The sequence below is a fragment of the Bos indicus x Bos taurus genome, chromosome 17 (genome assembly GCF_003369695.1).
Source record: "Bos indicus x Bos taurus breed Angus x Brahman F1 hybrid chromosome 17, Bos_hybrid_MaternalHap_v2.0, whole genome shotgun sequence".
Taxonomy (NCBI): domain Eukaryota; kingdom Metazoa; phylum Chordata; class Mammalia; order Artiodactyla; family Bovidae; genus Bos; species Bos indicus x Bos taurus.
Window position 1 is genome coordinate 43,555,840 of NC_040092.1, and position 6,476 is coordinate 43,562,315.

Consider the following 6,476-nt stretch of genomic DNA (forward strand, 5'->3'; position numbering starts at 1 on the left):
ATCAGGAATGTGAATTTAATGGCCTGGGTGGGTTTTTGCATTGTAAGTCTACAAAGCAGTATGTTGAGAAAGCTTAGTGCTTAGAATCACCCAATGTACTTTATACATTTATTTAGAGAAGAATAGTTTAGTTTTAATTATTTATGATAATAGCTCTCAATACACTAGTAAATGTCCTTGGGTGCATATTTTGTAAAAGTAATGAAGTCTTTGTAACGTGAGCTTTCTCTGCAGCTATAAGCTGCCTTCTTTTTGCTAGCAGACCAGGGCAGAAGAGTGTGTCTGTGTTTTTGCATAAGACTGTATATAAATTACCAGGCTGGAGGTTTAGCAAGATGCTACTGAACCTGATCAAGGATTTCTAAGAACTATTCCTGGGTATCCTCACTACCCCACCCCACAACCATCCTCCCTCTCAATCATAACATTAGCAACTTGATCAAAGAAAACATCACCATGAGGGGATGAGCTGCCTACCAGAACATTGTTGTTATGGTGTTTCAGTGTTTTTCTTGTTCTTCCTTTCTTGCTACAATCTTACGGTACTACAGTAAAACATAGAAAGGAGCAATGTAAGTCTACTGTATTTCCTTCTGGCCTGAGTTATATATACCTGGTCTATGGATAAGTCTTATTATGTCAAAGAGCCTTCTTTCTTCTTTGGTTTCTTTCTTCTGCTTCTCTCTACCCAGCGCCTCTGCCTAGGATTAGCTTTTTTTACCCCCCTTCTCTTGTGGGGAATTTATACACACCAAAACCATGGGAGTGTCCACAGAGCAGTCAGCAAGTATGTGTCATTCATTTAGCTAACAGTTCAAAGGGCTAAGAGCACCAAAGTTACAGGTTCTGTTTTATACCTTTTTAGTAGCCCCCCAAGTGCCTAGTTAGGGTTCCAACATACCTTGATGATGAGAATGATCTATACTTAGAGTCAGTGGGGCAAACCCCTAGCACATTTTGATTTAACTTTTACAGCTTTGCTATTTGCAGGTGACCTGAAAAGTGCTGGTGTATTGTTATCTGTAATCAGGAATCCCATTTCCTAGGGATTTTGTGAGAGTTAGATGAGATGATGCCTTTAAAGGACTTTGCAGAAAAGAAATCGGTCAAGCTTGAAAGCTGGTGGGTGAGATTCACTTAGCTAGTAAACAATCTAGTTATGTCTTCATTACAGAGTGTTGGAGACCTGGATACTCAAGAAGTCTCTAGACATAGCCATTAAAATTTTACTAGAAAAAAAAAACAAAACAAAAAAAATTTACTGTAAGAATATTATTCTGTTTAGCCCTACCATCAGTCCATAGGCTCCCAGACAGAGACTGATTATTAAGAAAGCTGTATGTCAATGCCTCATACTCAAATGAAATTGCACACAAATCATTGTCATTTGGACAAGAATATAGTTCTAGTAATATCAAAAGTATCCTGCAAATTAAATATGGCTTTTTTGTGACTGAAAGAGACTGACCAGTTCTGCTTAAAGTTCTGTCTTCAGGAAAAGAGCCTCCTGGACATCTGATTTGAAATAAATGAGTCACTAGTGAATTAGAAGCAATGGCAGAAACCAGATAACCTGGCCATGGGCAAGGGGCTGCCTCTTGAGAGGCAAATGTAGTACATGATCCATGAGGCAGTAATGTCAAACAAGACATGAGGGAAACATGGAGTGATCAGGCAACCTGGATGGGCACAAATGGGGAGTGATTTCTAAAACTAATGGCAATGGCCACCTGCCCATCAAGGATGGCATGCTAGCTCATGGGTGCAGCAAAAAGGATAATGACAGATGCTTTAATGAACACCTTTATTCACAAAGCTTTCTCTTTAAATGAAAGGGGTCTGCTGCAGTTATGTTATGCCGTGTTACAAATGACTCCAAAATTATTGGTTTAAACCACACCATTTTATTTGCTTACAGTTATGTTTGAATCCATTAATTCACAATGAGATTCTTCCCCTCCCCACCCACAAATACAGACTCTCAATTTTATTGATCACCTTTAAAGGAAGCTAGAAACAGCTAGCTAATTTAAAATGTGATTAATAGACAGAATTAAGAACTTATCCTATCTTTCCCATATTATCTGCATTTCAGTGTAACTCAGTATTTGATGGGGGAAATGTTTTTTCTACAAAAAAAATCCCAGCTAACAAAGAAGGAAAAAGAAAAATATATCATCATATGTATCCTCTAATTAACTGATTCTAGAGTAGTGACCCAGAGAAGGCAATGGCACCCCACTCCAGTACTCTTGCCTGGAAAATCCCATGGATGGAGGAGCCTGGTAGGCTACAGTCCATGGGGTTGCTAAGAGTTGAACAGGACTGAGCAACTTCACTTTCACTTTTCACTTTCATGCACTGGAGAAGGAAATGGCAACCCACTCCAGTGTTCTTGCCTGGAGAATCCCAGGGATGGGGGGAGCCTGGTGGGCTGCCATCTATGGGGTCGCACAGAGTTGGACACAACTGAGGCGACTTAGCAGCAGCAGATTAGTGACCATCAGTATCTGGTAATGTCATAATTGAACATTATATGTCTCTTGATACACGTGTGCAGCTCCATCCATGAAGCTATATTGCCAACAAACACCACACATAAATAAACAAAGGCCTGAATCTGCTCCAGACTTTAGATCTAACTATAATTTCACAGGAAACATAAGAGACAGTGGAATATATTTTCTTAAAAAACATTAAAGGATGCAGTCAGCAAAACATAGACTGTGGGAAAATTAGTAGGTAAAAAAAAAGTTTCTTCACTTAAAAAACAAATTACAAGATTTCTCAGCAGGCGAGAAGGGCCGGCAGGGCAGCTGCCGCTGCTGTGGCCCAAGAGCAGGGCCGTGGAGAAGCTGCTGTGGGTCCTGAGTGTCCAGGACAACAAGGAGCAGGGCCTGACCACGCAGCTCCTTGATGCTTTATCCCTTAGTTTCAACACCAGGCTGAAGTGGTTTGCGATGTGCGTTGTCAGCGGCATCTTCTCCATCCTTGGAACTCGATTGCTGTGGCTCCTTGGAGGCATAAAGCTTTTTGAAGTGTTTTATACTTTTGGATATACTGCTGCCTTAGCCAGTACATGCTTTTTAATGGGACCCATGAAATAACTGAAGAAAATGTTTGAAACAACGAGATTGCTTCCAACAATTATTATACATTTGTGTTTGGTGCTCACACTGTGCACTGCTTTTTGGCGGCATAAGAAGGGGCTGGCTATATTATTCTGCATATTGCAGTTCCTGTTGATGACCTGGTATAGTCTGCCATACATCCCATATGCAAGGGTTGTAGTAATTAAGTGCTGTTCTCTCCTGAGCTGAAAGCTCTTTGGTAAGAAGGAAACTTTTTGAAAAGACCATTTGAAAGTTGATGTTCTTTTTTTTTTTTTTTTTTGATGTTCTCTTTTTGGTGAAGTGTACTTTTCCTGATACAGTATTCACTCCAGAACAACTGCACTGACCATCTAAGACCATTTTGTATATTGATAAAAACTACATGCTGATTAAACTGTTAAATGCTTGTGACAGTAAATTCATTATGTGTCATTAATGTATTCATCCAGAGACAAGGAGATTTTAATCATTGCCAATTGTAAATGATTTTTAGCCAGTTTTACAATCTTTTCTAAACAGCATTTGGGATGTGAATATTTAAGGATAAGCCTATGCTGCAAGATATATTCAGCCTTTTTGGTGGTTTTTAAGTGTCTACATTTTTAAAATAACTTTTTAAAATAAAAACTTTAAATGTGAAAGTTTTTACTTTAAGCTAAAGATTGCTTTATTATATGTAATAAAAAATAATATATAAATCTTCATAATTTTGAAATAAACTCACACTTGGGAAAAACAAAGAACAAATTACAAGATAAAAACAGAGAGAAAGAAGGGCAACAGAGAGAAAGGAGAGAGACTTAAACACTTAGTGAAGAATTGCAGTGTATGGACCTTATTTAGATACTGACCCAAACAACCGCAAACTGCCAAAAAAAAAAAAAAAGGAAAAAAGGAAGACAAATGAAGGCCATGGAGGAACTGTGAACACTGGATATTTGAGAATATAAAAGGATTATTTTTAATGTTTTTAGGTGTGGTACTACCATTGTGATTATGTATATATTTTTAGAAGAGTCCCTATCTTTTAGAGATACATAGTAACATGTGTGTAGGTAAATTGATGTATTCTCTAGGATTTCTTAAAAATAATCCAAGGTGGAGCAAAATTGGCAGTTTATTTATACCTGATGAAGCTAGGCAATAGGTACATTGGGAAATTGATACCATTCACTCTATTTATATGTGTTTGAAAAATCCCATAGTATTTTTTTTTAAATTAATGGAAATCACTAAAAGAAATGAAACATCATAACTTCCAAACCAGTATAGGGTGATGGGAGGACAAGAGGACCAGGAGAAAAAAGCCCAGAAAACCTTACCCATCTAATAGAGGTAGGAAAGAAGGAAAGGAAAACAAAAACAGTTGTCCAAACGGTAGTCTCCCAGTAAATCAAAGTCCTCGAGCAAGCCTTACTTAGCCATGCTTAGACTCCAGAAATCTCACCTCCGAAGTGAAAGCGCTTTTTTTCAACTAGGACACTGGGTTCTAATCCTGATCCTCCCTGTTGTAGCCATGATGCTCTCTGGGCTAAACTGTGCGGAATCCTCAGGCTGTATAAGAACCCAGACATCCTTTGGGCATTGGCAGCTTTGTGACAGCTGGCTGGGACTAGAGATTCAATTTGTGCCACAAAGCTAGCAAAGCCAACTGGGTCGCCTGAGGAAGTAATCTGAGCTCTAACCTGGTGAGCTAACTTTCAGCCTGTCCCCTGCTGCTGTGGCTCTTCAAGCAGAGCCTACAGCTCAGCGACCTAACAGCTAGTCCCAAGACACTATTCCAAGAGCATCATCTCTTACAGACTTTTGAAATATGATTTGGCAAGATTCTAGTAAGGGTGATTTGCAGCCTATTTGAATGAAAATATATGTCAAAAGACGGGGCAATGGGGATGGAGGTGTGAATACTACAAAGACCGCTGCTGGTCAGGCATGGGGATTTTGAAAAGGAAGAAAGCCTTTCTTCACTCAAATGTGAATTTAAGCTCTTTTCTTCTTTCCAAGTTCATCCTTTCAGGTGCTTTCTATGTATTTTCCCACATGTTCTCTGATTTTTTTTTTCTTTTGGTTTCTCCTTTCAGAGTAGAATGGTGCTTATTGTCATCTCCTAAGCACTGCATGTATTCCCATATTTCTCCCTGGATATGCAGTTTTCATATGGCATTTCCATCTCCATTCCTATTCCCATTTCCTTTTTGTCAAAACTTGTCTCTTTTTTAAAAAATAAAAAATTCTTTTCTTTTTCCTCTGAATCTCTGTACTTTATTCTTTCTGAAACTCTATGGCTCATTCTGTTCTTGCTCTTGTCCCCTCTGGTGCATAAGACATCCATGAAAAGATTAAGTAGCGAAAAGCTCTCTGAGTAAGGTCAGGATGTGTTGTGATGTGGAAAAGCTTCTGTAGTTACCGTGCTTTATTGGTTGAGGTTGTTGTCCTTTTTATCCCCCTGGGCATTCACTAGGTATAATGTCTGGATTCTGTCTTCATTTAGCTCATAAACTCTCTTAGGGCTCTAAAAGTCAGATTGCCTTTTCCTTTGTATTTCACTTCTCAATTTGATTATCACCCTACGTGGCATCTGGTTCATGATGAGAAGAAAAGATTCAGAGAAAGAAACCAAATGAGAAAAAAAAAAAAAAAAAGACCTATGTTACCTTAGCAAAATTGACCTTGAACATTGATGAAGTCATAGCTAACTCTTTCTATAGGAAATTGAGGTACACCAGCACAGGCACTGAATAATACAGTATACTTTGATGATGATGGGGGGTCTAGAGCGATTTTAAAAGGGGAAACTGTATGAAAGAAAGGAAAGGAAAAGAAATTGTAAAAAAAAAAAAAAGAGGTAAAAGAACTCCCAGGTAATCAACCCACAAATTACTTATTTTGGCAGAAATAATAAACTTCCTACATCAACACAGTTCTAATACTTTATGTATATTTACTCATAATCTTCTTCACAAACCACTATTAGCCCAACTCTGCAGATGAGAAAACTGAGACCCAGAGAGGATAAGTCTCTTATGACGGTTACACAGCTGGTAAGTGGTAGCTCTGGGATTTGATCCCAAGCAGCCTGGTTACACTGTCCATGTAATTAACTGCAGTAGCGTTTTGATTTTTTAATAGAATTTGTACTTGACTTCATTTATAAAGATTTAAATGAAGTGTATTTTTCTAATATTTCAGTAGGAAACAAATCTCAGGGTATGGGCAACCTAAAAATTTTGTGTGGACCTGATCATATTCCAGATCTTTGCTCATATTCATGATTCCAAACAAGTTATAATGAAGAGTGCTTAAAAATCCAGCACAAAATTTTCAGTGGTAGCAAACAATTGTTAAATGATAGTTATCAGAGAA

General features: G+C 38.2%; 1 pseudogene; it reads left to right on the plus strand.

Moving 5' to 3' along the window:
• Nucleotides 1-1,072: 1,072 nt before the first annotated feature.
• On the plus strand, nucleotides 1,073-3,320 carry LOC113907745 (annotated as a pseudogene).
• The last annotated feature ends 3,156 nt before the right edge of the window (nucleotides 3,321-6,476 follow it).